This window comes from Camellia sinensis, chromosome 6 (assembly GCF_055761805.1).
Source record: "Camellia sinensis isolate YWXY chromosome 6, ASM5576180v1, whole genome shotgun sequence".
In the NCBI taxonomy this organism is placed as follows: Eukaryota; Viridiplantae; Streptophyta; class Magnoliopsida; order Ericales; family Theaceae; genus Camellia; species Camellia sinensis.
The window spans coordinates 33,563,328-33,581,592 of record NC_138966.1 but is presented as its reverse complement, the minus strand read 5'-3'; positions in this window follow the sequence as shown (position 1 = coordinate 33,581,592).

Genomic DNA, 18,265 nt, shown 5'->3' with positions numbered 1-18,265 from the left:
CCCTCTCTAGAAGAACATGATGATCATGAAGAACATGAACATGAGGAAGATGAATGCAAAGGTTATAACTTGCTATTACAAATTCTAAGATTTCATGCTAAGAATCCGAAATCATAGACCTTGGTACCCATACTTAAAGATCTTTATGAAAACAAACACAAAAACATAAACCTTAATGCAAACTTTCGGATCAAACAAGGCTTTTCTTTAAGAACACATGAAAACCATTTTCTCTTTCTAAAACCAACTTTAAATCAATGTATGACGTGTAGAACGGGTTTGATCGTGCAATGCAGTTAGATGACCAATAAGAACAACAATAGTAGGTAAAGGTTCTAACCTCAAAACTCGAATCTAACGGTCCAAACTCCAACGATCAAGCTTGGAAGTTCTCTCTCTCTCTCTCACTCAAACTTCTCCTTCTCCTTCCTAGAGCCTCTCTCTCTAAAACACATGATTTGATACAAAATGATATGTTTTTCTCGACAGCCACTGACTTAACCCTGTGCTGGGACACATGGCATCGATTGATAGGCTCTACTCAAAAAGGTGACTGACTGACAAGACAAGACCATGACAAAGTGTGTTCAACAAGCTAGACGAGCACTGCGGTGTAGACACCCCATTTTTGACCGTCCTCAAGACTTGGACGTCACTGTTTGAACACACGGTGATCTTCCATGTTTGTGTTCGTTTGGAGTTCCCGGAGGTCTCGGCTCACGCGCCTTGCCTCAGGATCCCCGAACTCGACCGTTTAGTGTCTGGTTTTGCACCAAACACTTGCATCTTGCCTTTGAGAGGCAGGGTAGGGCTTGTAGACCATCCCTACCCACCACCGGCAGTGGCTAGAGGCCACCGGCTGGTTTTCGCTGCCACCGGCAATATAGTTTGCCGGCCGGCACTCTTTGTTGCCGGTCAGCACTTTTTTGTGCTGGTCGGCACTTTGTTTGGCCAAGATGGCATTTTTTGCCGGCCGATTGCTGTTCATCTGCTTTTGCAGATATTTTTGGACAGCTGTATAACTTTTGCTCCCCTCCATACACGTGTATGGAGGGATCTCCCTCTTGCAAAGCTTGTCTTGTAAGCTTTACAAGAGGCTTATAGAGAGGAGCTCTCTCTAAGGCAAAAAAGGGAGAGGCTTAGACATTTTTGAGAGAGGAAAATACAGAGAAGAGCTCTGGTTTTCTAGGGTTAGGGTTAGACATACACAACCTATCTCTCTTTTCCTCTCATTTTGTTCACTAGGTGTTTTGTGCCTTACTATTGCACACAAACACCTAGTGTTTCTCCTTCCTCTAGGAGCTGAGGTTCTAAAGAGTGTTTTTTGAAGTTTTGGTCTTGGATTCAAGCTCAAGGAGGCCATTGGAGCACCATTGTTGAAGAAGGCATCAAGGGTGAGAAACTAGTCCTTTTTTCCCCCTTTTTTGCATTGATTTTCTACTAGTCTTAGAGCTGTTTTTGTGATTATTGTATAACATAAAAAAGTTCTATTTTTAAGCCCTCTTTATTGTTTATTAAGAGTGTTTTGTTGTTTGAGGGGTGTTGACCACCCTTAGGCCTCAAAAGGCCTCATTTTGAGCCATTTTGTGTTAGCTCCGGGATTTTGGTGTTAAGGTCTCTTCACCACTGAAATCTTGAGGGATTTCAGTGGTGAAGATGATCCTTTGAAGTCCCAATAAGGAGAGGGCCACCCCCTCTCCTTGTTGTCCTTGAAAAGGGCACATTTTGGCCTCTTAAGGAAGCCTATGCTTGAGTGTGTGTTGAGCATATTTGATTTGTTTTTCATGCTTGTATATCCATGATATAACATGATTTCAAGTTGGTTTTGGAACTCCATGCATGTTTAGCATAGTTGCCATGTAATGCCCTATTTGTGCCTTAACATGTTCTAGGTTGTTAGCCTTTGTTGGAGCATGTTTTAGGCTTGCATTTGTGAAGTTTATGTGCTTATTTTGCCATGTTTTAGCTCTGTCCATAGTCGTTTGGGTTGATCTTTGCATGCATTATATAGCTCTTTTGTATTTGGGCTTGTTGGCCTTGAGTATGTGCATGTGTAGCATGCCATCTTTGCATTGTTTTGGTGATTTGGGATCATTCTACATGTCATTTCAGTCCCATTTCCATGCTTGTTTGATTGCCTTGCATGCCTCTTTAATGCTTTGAAAGCATGTGTTGCAATGCTCCATGTTTTGGCCATGGTGTATGCCTTTGAATTTGGGCCACTTAGATGCCATCTAAGGAGTCCTTTGGCCTTGTTTTAACATGCTAAAAATCTGTTTTTAGTTGCTCAATGCATGCCATGTTTGTTGTGATAAAACATGCTTCAAAGCTTCATGATTCGCCTCAAGTATTTAGACCATGTTTGGTGCATGCTTGGCTTGATTTGTTGCTTGGTTTGGCATCATTTTATAGCATGATTTTAGGGCTCATGTTGCATGCTAATTGTCCATGTTTCCTCCCTTTCAAGTGTGCTTGAGGGTTGTTTAAATTGTGCCCAAGTGTAGGCCTTCCATCATGTGTATGTGTGCATGTGTTTTGGCTTCTTGTTTTGGTCATTTTGGCCACTGTTTTAGGCCTATTTTAGAGTTGCCTAATTCATGTATAAGTCCATCTTGCCATCCATTTGCATTGCCATATGCATGCTTGTATGCTCGCATGAGTTAATTTCCATGCCATGTTGCATTCCTAGCTTGTATGCCTAGGTTGCATTGCATTTTGCATGCATGCCTTGTTCCTTGAATTGGTGATAGGAATTGGGCCTAATTTGTTTGATTGGTTTGCATGCATTTGAAACCAAAGTTGCATGCTTGGTTCCTTGGGCCATCATGCATGGAAATGCGTGATTGGTGGTCCGAGAACCGAGGCACATGTCCCTTTGAGTCATTACAATGATAAGAGACATGGTTGGTGCATACATGCCTTGAAATATGCTGCCATGCCTTGTTTTGCCCTCTGTTGCTGTGAGTTGCAGGTTCTGCAGGAATACTCTGCCGACCGGCAGTGTAATGTGCCGACCGGCACTATTTTCTCTGCCGACAGCTTCAACTTTGTGCCGATGGCCATACAACACTGCCGGTGGAAATTTCATCTAGCCGGTGATGATCCCCTCTGTCCAAGGATGTAGTCCTGAGGTTTTGACAACCTCCAGAGGAGGAAAGGGAGGAAAACAGAGGCAGCTTGCGCATGGCGGCGCGTTTCCCGAGACATTTTCCTGCTTTAATTAATTTGTTTAATTTGTTAATTAAATTAGTTAATTTGTAATATTAATTAGCTTGCGTAGTTAGTTAATTTGTAATATTTATTCGGTCCCTCCGAGCGAGGGCAAATCTGTAATAAGTGTGTGTGGGTGGTGTGTATGTCTTCCAACCTCACTTCTTTCTTCCCTTTTATTTACCTGCTTATGATGGTAGATTAGGGCACATTTATTTTAGCATACCTTATGCTATGCATGCGTGCATTCATGCATTTGTTGACATGCATCAGGCTCGGTACATCACGCTAACTGCATTTGTACTTCAATTTACAAATCGAATATGTGATAATTGATCGCATTACATATGCCATGCTTAGGTTAACCGAGCCTATCTAAATTGCATCTTGTATGTGTTGCATTAGGCAATTTAACATGAACTAGGACACGCACGTTTTGCTAACTAGTTTACTGTTTTGGCTCGGAGTACTAGGTAAGCTTTTATGCTTTAGCATATCGCATGCGTGTGAGTGTTGCCATGACAGTATGATTACCATGAGGCTAGCTGCTTATGTGATATAACTGCTTGAATGCCTGTGGATGGAGGTTGAATTACCTAAATTGGAATAATGCATTAAAACTGTGAGTTTTAAGCCCACTAGATAGTGGCAAAATCATCTTTTCTAAAAGCCCACTTGAGGGTGGCAAAATCTGCATTTTAGCCTACTTGCGAGTAGCAAACCATTTTCAAAACGAACATGAAATGTTTTGTTCCAATTTGGGCGATTTGGTCTATACTTGTTTGCTGCGCGCATAACATAGTAATTCTAGGCTAACAATTGGTTTAAGAACATATAAAGTTTTCAAAAACGGATATCACGGTTAGTAGAGGCCGGTCTTCGGACCGGGCGAAAGGGGGTGCTCATAGCTGACCTTCCCCGATCGTACCCAAGCTCCCGAGCCGAGACAACTCCGGTGATGACGGACATGTGGCCTTCGGCACCGAGTCAGGGTTTCCTAAATTTCCCCATTTTAAAAATATTTAGGTGGCGACTCTGTATCTGGCAAAGCAGTCCATGTTTGGCACTACTTTTTCAAAAATCTGTTTCTCAAAACGATTTGCCAGATTTGGACTCTTTGGTTCAGATTAAGAACCGTGACACAAATCGAGAGTCCGAACTGTAGCACAAGGCCCCCTCCGCGGGCGCTGTCTACAGTTTCTGGCGACTCTGCTGGGGATTTTTAGAGAGTTTGACTCAAATTCATGATATCCTGTTTTGATTTCGCTTATGTGTTTCTTTGCATTGCATGTGCATTGGTGCGCCTAGGAACACAGTGTTTGCCATCTGCCATTCCTGAACGGTTTGCCGGAGGCTTGTCTTGTCAAGGCATGTCCATAAGGCTGACCGGCTATGGGCTCTGACAGTATGGGAACACAAACCCCGGTTTACCGGGGCACCCTTTTGACCATTCGACCTAGTGCATATTCGGAATCCATAGTGACCATTCCAAACTAGGACAGGTTGCTTACCCGATGCTAAGTTGTTTGAAAACTGCTGCGTGCGTAGTGAAACCCTAGCTCCTGACAAAATAGGACAGGGAAACCCTACCCCAACATAGGGGTGTTTTCTTCTCTTTACTTGCTATGTGCTTCTAGAATGTATTTCTACAGGGAAGTACGTATCAGTTTGCAAGTTTGAGGATCAAACCTGAAGATACCAAGTATCAGTATCAGTTGTAGGAATCAGTTATCCGCGGGTATCAGATTCAGTATTTTGGGGAACAGAAATTTTGGGAACAGTGATCAGCAGTAGGGTACAGTTGTGTGGCTACACCCGTGTTTGATCAGTTTGGGCTGAAATGCTGTCTGTTTTTCCTTTCAGTTCAGAGAGTGGCAGAGTTGATACAAAACAGCCAGTGTCTCCCCTTTGCTGAGGCAAGATTTATGGCGACACAAAGTTCAGAAGAAATTGTGGTTATGACAGCCGCACCGGAGCAAGGGACCGCACCGCAGAGTGAGGCCAATATCAGTATGTCATACCCGCCCAGGTCGCCCGTTGTGCACCCGGTTTGGGCTCCCCAGTTATATCAGGCTCGTGAGCCCACCACCTTCGAATTGATGGGGATGATAGGCGATCTCCAAAGGTCTATGGCAGACCTCGCCTATGGAATGTCGGCTTCACCGCCAGCGGCGCCGTACGCCGGGAATTTTGTACCACAGGAGCCCCCGCTACTGGGGCGGATTGTGATAGAGCTCAACCAGCCAGAGGTGGCTTCCGGCTATAGCCACGACATGTCAGCACCAACCCAGACCCTCGATCAGGCTGAGGCCAGGGGAAAGGACAAGGCAAAGGTAGACGCCGACCCTATTGAGCAACTGCTGTGGGCAGTCGAGGCTTTGAAGGCCAGAGGGATGAACAAGCAACAAACATCTGCAATAGTGACCAAAGCTGTAGATGATGCTTTCCCCGCTCCAACCAAGGGCAGTTCAAGCCAGACAGAAAATCGGGATGGGCCCCGTCATGCCCAGACAATTCCAGTAGCTCCCACCCCTACACCGGGGAAGGTTCAAAAAGCCAAGGCAGCGCCAGCTGATCCTTTCGCCAGCGCGTCTGGCAAGAATCCTCAAAATACAAAGTACCTGCCCCGAGGGCGCAGGGTCTTTCACGACCTCCACATGCCTTTGTCTAGGGCATTGCTGATATTGGCAAAGAATGGGCATCTTAAGCCTTTGGAGCCCCGGCCACTACCGAAGAACCTCCCCGCCACTCATGATGCTACCTTGTACTGCGCGTACCATCAACAGTCCGGTCACAGTACCGATGGATGTTCCCGCCTTCGTCATGAAGTGCAGGATTTGATTGATAACAAGGTTATCCTACCACCTACCTCAGGCAAGCCCATCACCACTCAGTTGTTGGATTTCGAGGGCTCAGATACTGCGAGTATGTAAAGTGAACCGCCTGCGGGCAACATTTGGTACATTTTTGGATGAAGCGTCTGGCACGCATTTTTGAGCATCGGTGAGACCGAGTTTTGTAAATCCTGGCTCAGATGTCGAGTCAGTCTTTTGTTTTTGAGTCTGTCTCTTTGTCTTAAGTCAGTCTTTTGCTTAAGGGTCTGTCTTATTGTATCGAGTTAGTCCCCGTTGTATATAATACCTGGTGATTCTGGGGTTGTTGTCCCGAACACCATTTTGTTTTGTAATTATTATCTGTTTTGTTTTGAGTCTGTTTCTGCCGAGGGGCCAGTTGCACCAACAAAGCCGATTGAAACAGCTGTTGCTATCTCAAACTTCATGCTTGCTTTCAGCATAAGTGCCAAAGAATTTGATTGGGCTGACAGTACATCTCGCCTGCTCTCCTGTGTGCCAAACTCATTGCATTAACCTAAGTTTTCCAAAAAACAAACTTTTTAAACACTGCGGTGATGAAAACGAAGAGGAAGGAATTCCTCGGGTTTTGTAAAATTTTGATCATTTTGAGAGAAAGAGAGGCGTGCTAAGCCTTTTTATGAATGAAATCATGCTTGTCGGCGTGAGTACTGAGAAGGATCCTGGCCTGATCCAGATTGGTTCCACACTATCTTTGGCGCGAGCGATTTGTCGCTTTCTTAAAAAACTTTCAAAAACAAATGTTTTACGCGGCCCTGCGAAGACCTGTGTGGAATCGCTCTTGAGATTGTGCAGCCTAGGATCGCTCTCAGCCTCAAGATTCGACCTGTTGTCTTGAACCTCGAACTCATCCGGAACATTCAACAGTCAACCGCCAGAAAAGGCCCGTGTGGCCAGTTTTGAAGCAGCCCTCGAGCAAGAGGCACCAAAGCCGAATCGGAAGGAGTAGATCTCGCCGGAAGAAGCTCGTGGAGCAACCGTGATGGATTCTTCTGCAAATCAGTGCAACAGCCGTTCTCCTGGACACAGAGAGGCTTCAATTCCAAAAAAAAAAAAAAAAAAAAAAAAAAAAAAAAAAAAACCATTTGGCATGGACTTGCTACACTTTTACCCTTTGAGAGGCTCGCTGGGCCGAAAACCCGGAAGGGCGGCCCAGGCAAAAGTTAGAGCAAGAGAAAAATACAAAAAAAAGAAGAAGAGAAAAATACAAAAAAGAAGAAAAGAAAAAGACAAAAAATGCAAAAAAAAGAAGAAAGAAGAAAAAGAAATGAAAAAGCAAGAAATAGAAAATGAAAAGAAGCTCGCAAGGTCGAAAACCCGCATTGGGCGCCTTGGCAAAAGTGAGAGCCTAAAAAAGTGAAGGTTAAAATACCCGAGTGGACCTTAACCGGAACTACGTAAGGCTTGATTCCCATGTTTGGGATACGTAGGCAACTTCATCATGAAGTCCAGCCCCCAACGCTTTCATAAGCGTCTCAGTCCATGCCATGGTTTCGATTTCATCTCAAAGTCCAGTGGCCAACACCCTTCAAGGTGATTGTGTCCATATATGTGTTGTGACCGTCTTCGTCATCTCTGTGTCTAAGAGCTCGACCACCGCCAATGAAGACTGTTTACAGATTGCTGCGGTACCATCCCAAACAAGGGGCAACTTTCCGTTGCCACCAGCCGCCGTGAGCCGCCATTCAAACTAGGGGCAACTTTCCGTTGCCTCCCACCCTCCTTCAAACCAGGGGCAATTTTCCATTGCCTCCGATCCGAGGTTGCGCATCTCGAAGGGTAAGTTTCATGCTTGTTAAGCATCAGCTGTTTGAAAAAATAGTTTTTGAAAATTTTTACTGAGGTTGACTATTTTCTCGAAAACTATTTCATTTTCCAAAACCGGACCATTGTCTTGGATCCAAAAGGAAAATTTTCAGTGCTTGCTGCCTGACTTGCATGTTTTTCAAATTAAAAATTGAACAAGTACGTTAATCCGACTCTCGTTTTGATCAAAACCGTTTTAGTAGAAAGCAAAAATGAAAGAATGGTTAAAATGATGAACTAGGGGGATAGTTGAGCCAGGCGTTCTGCCTTACCCCGGTCATCGACGTACTTGCCAGAAGGGCGCTCTACCCGCCAGAAGAAATAGCCGTGAGCTAACGATGTTGAGCATGAACCCACAACTTCCTATTCATCCATCAATCACCCCGGGGAGGGATGAAAAATGAGAGATTGAAGAATAGAGAGGTGTAAGTTGAGAGAAAAGTGAGGAAAAGGGTTTTGAGAGAAAATCCGAGCTTGAGAGTCGAGTGATGTGAGGATCACAAATCAGAAAGGGTGGGAAACAATACCCAGATTGAACTGGCTCCTCGTGGTCCGAGGTCCCCCATCTTCGTTTACGCGTCTGTGTGTCGTGTCTCTTTCATTTGACGGTCTCGTCTTTTGTTTTGAGTCTCTTTCCGAGCTTGTCTCGTCGTGTTTAGGTCGTGTACCTCTTTATTTGAGTCCTCCCTGCTGTGTTCAGTTGTAGGCTCGATATCCCGATTTGAAAAACCCTCATTCAATTTCAAAAATCATTTATGCTCAGAATGCTGTGCCATTCTCTACATTTGAACGCATTTCGACACCAATCGGTTCCATCTTTGAGGTCCGTCCTGTCAAATTGGGCTGTTTGTTCAGAAATTGCTATGTGCAGAATGAATCGAATGCTGTGTTATGGGCTGTACACGGATTAATCCCCAACAGAGTAAGGGCTGTGTGTCCAGAATCAGGCAGTGGGTTGCTTGGGTGTATTTTGTTGTTGGCTGTTCAAGTTATCTGATTATTACAGTGCAAGTGTTCAATTTTCAGACAACCAATCAATTCCATTTACATTGAGGTGTAACATGATGAGATGCGATGCAGTGCATGAAATGTGTAAATGTAAACACTTTTTCAGATAAAAAGTCCGTTTCATTTCATTATCTTTTCAAATGTACAAGTTTTGGAAACAAAAATCTGCCTGCGGCAGTACAAGGTAATCGATCTACCAACAAAAAAACAAAAGTACAAGAAAGAAAGAAAAGATAGCAAAAATCTGCATCTGTGTCAAGCACCCCGAAGGGTCGTCAGTCCATCCTGGTCCTCTTCCTGGACGAAGGTCCAGGAGCATCAACAGCGTCGTCGTCAGAGCCCGAGCTAGAGCCGTCTCCGGTCTCCTCCTCCGATGACCCTGCCTCCGCCTCTGACTCCTCGTCGTCATCATTGTCTGGGGCTGGAGCTCGCGAGCTGCTCCCGACGTGAGTACGCCCACCCCTAGTGCGGGGAAATATCCTGCCCTCCTCGTCTCTCCCCCGAGCAGGGACAGCAGGTCTAGCTGGAGCACCTCCTGCCATGGGAATTTGGAAAGGAGGCTGAAAAAGTGCACAAAAGTGAAATGCATCAGTATGCCGTGAGCAGTTTATCAGTGCAGAATGCAGTGTATGAGTACAGTGTATGAATGCCGTGAGCAGTTTGTCAGTACAGAGTTTAGTGCAGAATGCAGTGTATGCAGTGTTCAGATACTGTGAGATCAGTGTATCAGGTGTTGTGCCGTGCATCAGATTATGCAAAGCAGTGTATGAATGGTTTGAGGCCAGTGTCAGAAGGACATACCGGTATGCTGTAGACGGCCAAGAGGTCAAATGTCCGCTGGAGCATCCCCATCATCGAGGCATTCATCGCCAACGACTGACGGGTGTACTCAGAAGAAGCCTGCAAAAGTATCAGATGGATCAGTATTCTGTGGAATATCAAGTAAACTAAAATGAAATGACTGTACGAAGTGCAGTGATACATACCGGCGGAAGGTCGGGGATGTCAGTGAACTCATGCCCAGCCAGTGGAGGGGCGAAGGGGATCTGATAGGTCGACCCACCCTGCCCCTGGAAAGTCAGTACAGCAGGCAGGGCAGGCCAGCCAGCTCCTCGTCCTCCCTGCATTCTACCCCTACCACGGACCCGGGCCCTCCTCGAAGATCCAGCCCCTGCTCCCGCTCCGGCCCCAGCCGCCGATGCTACAGGCCTGGCCCCCTCTGCTCGACGGCCGCTCAAAGGTCGCATCAGGTACGTCCGCACGTACTCCTGATAGTCGCCGGTGCCTCGGAAGCCGGCCTCCTCCCTGCCGATGGAGTAATCATCCAGCTGCTCAGTGGTCAGCCCCTCGGTCTCCCTCATCTCTGCAGGAGGGTGAGCCGGGACTATCTGCTCAGGTAACCCGCGGGTCTGGCGTAGAAAACGCTCCCCCAGGTACCAAGCCCGACAGACCGGGCCCTCAAGCAGAATCCGGAAATGCGAGGTCTCCTCAGCACCAGGGAACCGACCCCGCATCGCCGACGGCAGCGAAGCCCATGGCCGCCATGTGATCTGAAAGTGACAGACAGTTTGTTATCTACTGTTATTGAAATATGCAGTGGGAAAGCGAAGCCTAAATGAACTGAAAGTAAAGCATACCTCCGTGGGGGTGATGGTGTCGAAATATCGGCGGAAGAAGCCGAACATCTCCCGTGGTCGCCGGGTGCATCTCCCGTCAAAACGACTCGAGAAGGGAACAGCCGGAGGAGGCTTCGCAACTGGCACAGGTGCAAGCCTAGGGAAGTAGGCGTAAACCCACAGCTGCAAAACAGATGTCAGTATGACCATCAGATAAAGCAGGATATACAGAATGAAGCAGAAATGGCAGAGCCGTGTGTTGAGCCGTGTATTGTGTACAGTGTACAGTGTGAGCAGTGTACAGTCAGCGTAAAGCGGAATGTATGTGCGTGCCGTGTGTACAGTATACAGTAAGTGTAAAGCAGACAACAGTGTGTGCAGTGTACAGAGTACAGAAAGTACGAGACAGAAATGAAAAGTGGAGAAGAAATGTACCTCCCAAGCCCGCCAGTAACCTCCGAGCAGCTGGCCATTGCCGCGAGAAGCCGAGCTCATATAGCCGTACAGGGTGGCCAGAGCAGCGCCGCCCCAGTCGTAGTGCAAGATGTCTCGGACGTCCACCAGTGCGCTGAGAAGGCAGAGAGGCACGGTGTTCGCCTGGTCGGCGAAGATAGTAGTCCCGAACAGGAACATGAGGAAGCCGCGGGCATACCTCTCCACGTCCTCCTCGGTCATCTGAGTCTCCTCCCCCAGTGCGGGCTGGACCCTGAACTGTGCCTCGAACCAAGAGTATCGGACGAAGCCTGGACGAGCTAGCGGTGGCGCCTCCCCTAGTAGGTGGACCTGAGCGGCGGTCCACTCATCCATGTCGGTGTCGAAGGGGATCGGATCACCCCCTACCCCGATGCCTGTGAGCATCGAGAAGTCATAAGGGGTCATCGTCATATCCCCCGCAGCAGAAAAGTGGAACGAATCGGTGGTGTCCCACCATCTCTCCGCCAGAGCGGCAAGGAGAGGTCTGCATGTGGAGAGCCTAGAGAGCCCTCGGCAGAAGGTGCCGAAGCCCGCTCGGTCCACGATGCGCTGGACCGCATCAGGGAGCTCGTCATACCACTCCCGTGCACCAGTATTCCCATACCCGCGAATGGTATGGGAACCCTCCTGCAAACAGAAAATGACAATGGCAAGACAACATTCAAAATGCAGTTTTGAAAAGACAGATATGGCATGTATGCAAGTTTGTAAGATTCAGGCAAATACCGGGTGCCGGTGTGCTTACAGTGAAATACGTGTGCTGTGTCAGCGTGTTTAGGTGTTTCAGAACAGATGTAGCGTGTGTGCAAATCTAACGGATTCAGATAAATACTGGGTACCAGTGTGTGTGCAGTAGAATACAGTGTGTGCCGTGTGTTTGGGTGATTCAGGGCTAGTGCAGTGTGTGTGCATGTGTCAGTCTCAAGCAGATATCAGTTGTATGTATGTTTACAGTCAACTACGGTCTACGGCATATCAGATTTCAGCAATTAGAGAATACAGCTAACTATGGCAGTTTTGTATCCTACATTGCAGAAAGTAAAGCAGAAGATGAAGAGTTACCTCGGGAGTGCCGAATGAAAGGTGGGAGGTAGGCTCGCGTAGTAGTAGCTCAGGGGCCGCGTACCTCTCAAAGCTCCGGAACTGACGCAGGCCGTCTGGGGGCAGAACGTGGATCGCCGGCTGGTAGGTCGCCGGGTCGAACGGGCGCTCGCTCAGTGGTAAGACCTCGACCCCGGGATCCATCTCGTGGTCCGGGGGAGTCCCGCCACGTGGAATGTCGTCCGCCATGTAGAGAATGGTGTGAAAATGGCCGGAAAAGGGAAAACCGAGCCGGAATATGAAGAGTCAACCGAAAAGTCAACTCCCGAGAGGGTCGGAAATGGCCGGGGAGGCCGGAACGTGAAGAGGCACGGAAATGAAGAGGAAAGTGAGGGGAACAAACCCCGAAAAGGCGAGAACGCCGAACGAGGCACCGAAACGAGAATGTGATCGGTGGAAAATGTCCGAAACGCGAAGAGGATCGCGAATCCGACGACGAAACGGGCGTAGAACGCGAAGAAATGGACGAAAAATGAGAGAGAAGCACTCTAGAGAGAGAAAGGAAGGGATTTCGGCGGTGGAGAAGTGAAGGAATAGGGCTTGAAGCCCTATTTTATAACACCCAAGGTGAAAAGACAAAACTGCCCCGCACCAGCAACTGTTTGCCGGTCGGCACCTTTTTGTGCCGGTCGGCACTTTTTTGTGCCGATGGAATTGTTTTTGTGCCGATGGCCAGCCGGTGGCCTCCCCTTTCGGCCGGTGGGGTTCCCACAGCCTTGTTTAGGCCATTTGAGTTGTTTTTGGTCTTCATAGCTCAAGAAAGTGCAAGAAAGTGCATCTCCGACGTTCAACCGGCCTCCGTTCTGACCGCGGGCCGTATCTCCAGTGCGTGGCACTCGAATTCGTACAAGGTGTATCCTTTTTGTATCCTTTTGAATTCAAAAGTTTCCCCATGTGTGTTGCACAAGTTCATCACACTACTTCTGTGCATTGCATCGCACTGTTGTGCGCCGCACATTTGCATTGTTATGCACGTGTTACATGCGTTGCAACACGCACCCCTTTGCATTGTCGTGCACATTTCTCATGCATCATTGCATTTCCATTCCATGCATTGTTATGCATTCCAGAATACGTGCGTTGTTGCGCATTTAAGCCCATTTTACACTCCGTGTGGCATGCATGTCACACTTGGCATCGCACTGTTTTGTGCATTGTATTGTTCGCGCTGTTTTGCGCATCGCACTGTTTTGTGCATTGTATTGTTCGCGCTGTTTTGCGCATCGCACTGTTTTGTGCATTGTATTGTTCGCGCTGTTTTGCGCATCGCACTGTTTTGTGCATTGTATTGTTCGCGCTGTTTTGCGCATCGCACTGTTTTGTGCATTGTATTGTTCGCGCTGTTTTGCGCATCGCACTGTTTTGTGCATTGTATTGTTCGCGCTGTTTTGCGCATCGCACTGTTTTTGTGCATTGTATTGTTCGCGCTGTTTTGCGCATCGCACTGTTTTGTGCATTGAATTGTTCGCGCTGTTCTGCGCATTGCACTGTTTTGTGCATTTCAAAATTGTTTGCGCTGTTTTGCGCATCTCATTGCATTTTGCATGCATTCCATCGCACTGTCCTGTGCACTCGCGCATAGCGCTATCTTGCACATCATACCATCGTGCAACGCATGGTCTGGCGAGACCTTAAACACGCATGGTCTGGCGAGACCTTAAACACGCACGGTCTAGGAGACCTTAAATCCTTTGGAGGTGCGAAACCTTCAGCGCATTGTCACGCGTCTTGTAAATACCCCCGTGGTCTGGCGAGACCTTAAACACGCATGGTCTGGCGAGACCTTAAACACGTACGGTCTAGGAGACCTTAAACCCTTGGAAGGTGCAAGACCTTTATTGCATTGGTGTGCACACTATTGCTTTGTACATATCTTAAGCCGCGTGTTGTCGCGCATCTCATGCAACTTGCATTTCACTTGCATCATTTGCATTTCAAAAAAAAACAAACAAAAACATGCATTGTCATGCATACATTTTGCATTCCGGTCTGGCGAGACCTTAAACACGCATGGTCTGGCGAGACCTTAAACACGTCCGGTCTAGGAGACCTTAAATCCTCTGAAGGTGCAATTCCTTCGGTGTTTGTCGTGCCCGAACGACTTTTCGGTGGTCTGGTAAAGCCACCAGTCTGTGCTTGCGATGAGTTCCTAGAAGACCAACTGGGACGGTGGAAACTAGAGTTCGAACGGCTTATGCCTAGAACGCAAAGGTTCGGGAGTTCCGAGACTAAAGTCTGGTTTAAATACCCAGAGGTTTACCCTCGGCTTGAAATCTGTATGGAAGCCCCATAGGTTGAGACGGCATGTCTACGCCTCAGTTCTGGATACTGAACCAACCTAGTATATCACCCTGTTGGTAAGATAGGGAAAGTTGCAATCATAGTCATTGCATCATAGTGCATTGTCATGCACTTGCATTGTAGTTTGCATGCATTCATCGCATCACCTTCCGCCTTTGGCTTGCGCCTTTCCAGGTTGAGCTTGGTCCGGTATGTGCCCTTACTTTTCATGTTAAAACACAGTTCTGTATGTGTATCGCGCCGATTCCACGTTGATATGTTGGTTGAGGGTTGCGGCACCTTTTCTGTGTTACACATGGCTCGTATGTATACATGCCTTTCCTAGGCAAGATTTGGTTTGGCTTGTATGCCATATCCATTGTATCCATTCCATTGCATATTTGTAAATATTGCATTGTAGATTGCATGCATTCATTGCATCACCTTCCGCCTTTGGCTTGCGCCTTTCCAGGTTGAGCTTGGTCCGGTATGTGCCCTTACTTTTCATGTTAAAACACAGTTCTGTATGTGTATCGCGCCGATTCCACGTTGATATGTTGGTTGAGGGTTGCGGCACCTTTTCTGTGTTACACATGGCTTGTATGTATGCATGCCTTTCCTAGGCAAGATTTGGTTTGGCCTGCGTGCCATATCTATCCATTACATTGTAGTGTAATTTTTGCATCCGGCATTAGGATCGTAGTCCTTCCTCCAGCGGGTTGTTTCCCCACTTATGTCAATTCCACCCAATGCTTGTTCTTGCGTCTGTCTACAATACTCATAGTTCAGTTGACCGTTCTATGGTAGACAGACTTGTTATCTCCATCAATCTATTTGACATAGGTGTGGTTTCGAACCGCTCGTGATTGGATCACGATCCAAATGCTTTGCATGTAGCTTGCATTGTTTCAAATACATTGCATCTTCATTTGCATTGTTTATACATTGTTTTGTATATATTGCATTTCGAGTACACCACATTTGCATTGTCATGCATGTTGCTAACCATATTGTACCTGTTAAGTTTGTTTTCTTTTCAGGCACGATATTGTATGTACGGTTCATTTGAAGCTGGTGCAACCAGACGAGCCGCACAGGTATTGTATCTCCCGAGTGAGACGTATTGAGAATTCCATAATTCTCTTACATCCTTTCTGCATTATAGTGTAGTTTGGTATGCTAGCTTAAAATTGTCGCATGTTTGCTTCATTACAGCTTTCTTTGCATGATCATAAGTTATGCTCGGCTCTGTGCATTGTCTTGCATTTTGCCCCTGCCTCCGGGCGCATATCTTATTTGTCTTGTATGTTTGTCTGAGTCTTTGGCCTTGTCAAAAATGGGTCGTCTCTGGGCTTTGACATTCACTCCCGTCATTGTTATGACTTTCGAGTTCTGTCAAAGAGGGGCAACTGTAGACACCCCATTTTTGACCGTCCTCAAGACTTGGACGTCACTGTTTGAACACACGGTGATCTTCCATGTTTGTGTTCGTTTGGAGTTCCCGGAGGTCTCGGCTCACGCGCCTTGCCTCAGGATCCCCGAACTCGACCGTTTAGTGTCTGGTTTTGCACCAAACACTTGCATCTTGCCTTTGAGAGGCAGGGTAGGGCTTGTAGACCATCCCTACCCACCACCGGCAGTGGCTAGAGGCCACCGGCTGGTTTTCGCTGCCACCGGCAATATAGTTTGCCGGCCGGCACTCTTTGTTGCCGGTCAGCACTTTTTTGTGCTGGTCGGCACTTTGTTTGGCCAAGATGGCATTTTTTGCCGGCCGATTGCTGTTCATCTGCTTTTGCAGATATTTTTGGACAGCTGTATAACTTTTGCTCCCCTCCATACACGTGTATGGAGGGATCTCCCTCTTGCAAAGCTTGTCTTGTAAGCTTTACAAGAGGCTTATAGAGAGGAGCTCTCTCTAAGGCAAAAAAGGGAGAGGCTTAGACATTTTTGAGAGAGGAAAATATAGAGAAGAGCTCTGGTTTTCTAGGGTTAGGGTTAGACATACACAACCTATCTCTCTTTTCCTCTCATTTTGTTCACTAGGTGTTTTGTGCCTTACTATTGCACACAAACACCTAGTGTTTCTCCTTCCTCTAGGAGCTGAGGTTCTAAAGAGTGTTTTTTGAAGTTTTGGTCTTGGATTCAAGCTCAAGGAGGCCATTGGAGCACCATTGTTGAAGAAGGCATCAAGGGTGAGAAACTAGTCCTTTTTTCCCCCTTTTTTGTATTGATTTTCTACTAGTCTTAGAGCTGTTTTTGTGATTATTGTATAACATAAAAAAGTTCTATTTTTAAGCCCTCTTTATTGTTTATTAAGAGTGTTTTGTTGTTTGAGGGGTGTTGACCACCCTTAGGCCTCAAAAGGCCTCATTTTGAGCCATTTTGTGTTAGCTCCGGGATTTTGGTGTTGAGGTCTCTTCACCACTGAAATCTTGAGGGATTTCAGTGGTGAAGATGATCCTTTGAAGTCCCAAGAAGGAGAGGGCCACCCCCTCTCCTTGTTGTCCTTGAAAAGGGCACATTTTGGCCTCTTAAGGAAGCCTATGCTTGAGTGTGTGTTGAGCATATTTGATTTGTTTTTCATGCTTATATATCCATGATATAACATGATTTCAAGTTGGTTTTGGAACTCCATGCATGTTTAGCATAGTTGCCATGTAATGCCCTATTTGTGCCTTAACATGTTCTAGGTTGTTAGCCTTTGTTGGAGCATGTTTTAGGCTTGCATTTGTGAAGTTTATGTGCTTATTTTGCCATGTTTTAGCTCTGTCCATAGTCGTTTGGGTTGATCTTTGCATGCATTATATAGCTCTTTTGTATTTGGGCTTGTTGGCCTTGAGTATGTGCATGTGTAGCATGCCATCTTTGCATTGTTTTGGTGATTTGGGATCATTCTACATGTCATTTCAGTCCCATTTCCATGCTTGTTTGATTGCCTTGCATGCCTCTTTAATGCTTTGAAAGCATGTGTTGCAATGCTCCATGTTTTGGCCATGGTGTATGCCTTTGAATTTGGGCCACTTAGATGCCATCTAAGGAGTCCTTTGGCCTTGTTTTAACATGCTAAAAATCTGTTTTTAGTTTCTCAATGCATGCCATGTTTGTTGTGATAAAACATGCTTCAAAGCTTCATGATTCGCCTCAAGTATTTAGACCATGTTTGGTGCATGCTTGGCTTGATTTGTTGCTTGGTTTGGCATCATTTTATAGCATGATTTTAGGGCTCATGTTGCATGCTAATTGTCCATGTTTCCTCCCTTTCAAGTGTGCTTGAGGGTTGTTTAAATTGTGCCCAAGTGTAGGCCTTCCATCATGTGTATGTGTGCATGTGTTTTGGCTTCTTGTTTTGGTCATTTTGGCCACTGTTTTAGGCCTATTTTAGAGTTGCCTAATTCATGTATAAGTCCATCTTGCCATCCATTTGCATTGCCATATGCATGCTTGTATGCTCGCATGAGTTAATTTCCATGCCATGTTGCATTCCTAGCTTGTATGCCTAGGTTGCATTGCATTTTGCATGCATGCCTTGTTCCTTGAATTGGTGATAGGAATTGGGCCTAATTTGTTTGATTGGTTTGCATGCATTTGAAACCAAAGTTGCATGCTTGGTTCCTTGGGCCATCATGCATGGAAATGCGTGATTGGTGGTCCGAGAACCGAGGCACATGTCCCTTTGAGTCATTACAATGATAAGAGACATGGTTGGTGCATACATGCCTTGAAATATGCTGCCATGCCTTGTTTTGCCCTCTGTTGCTGTGAGTTGCAGGTTCTGCAGGAATACTCTGCCGACCGGCAGTGTAATGTGCCGACCGGCACTATTTTCTCTGCCGACAGCTTCAACTTTGTGCCGATGGCCATACAACACTGCCGGTGGAAATTTCATCTAGCCGGTGA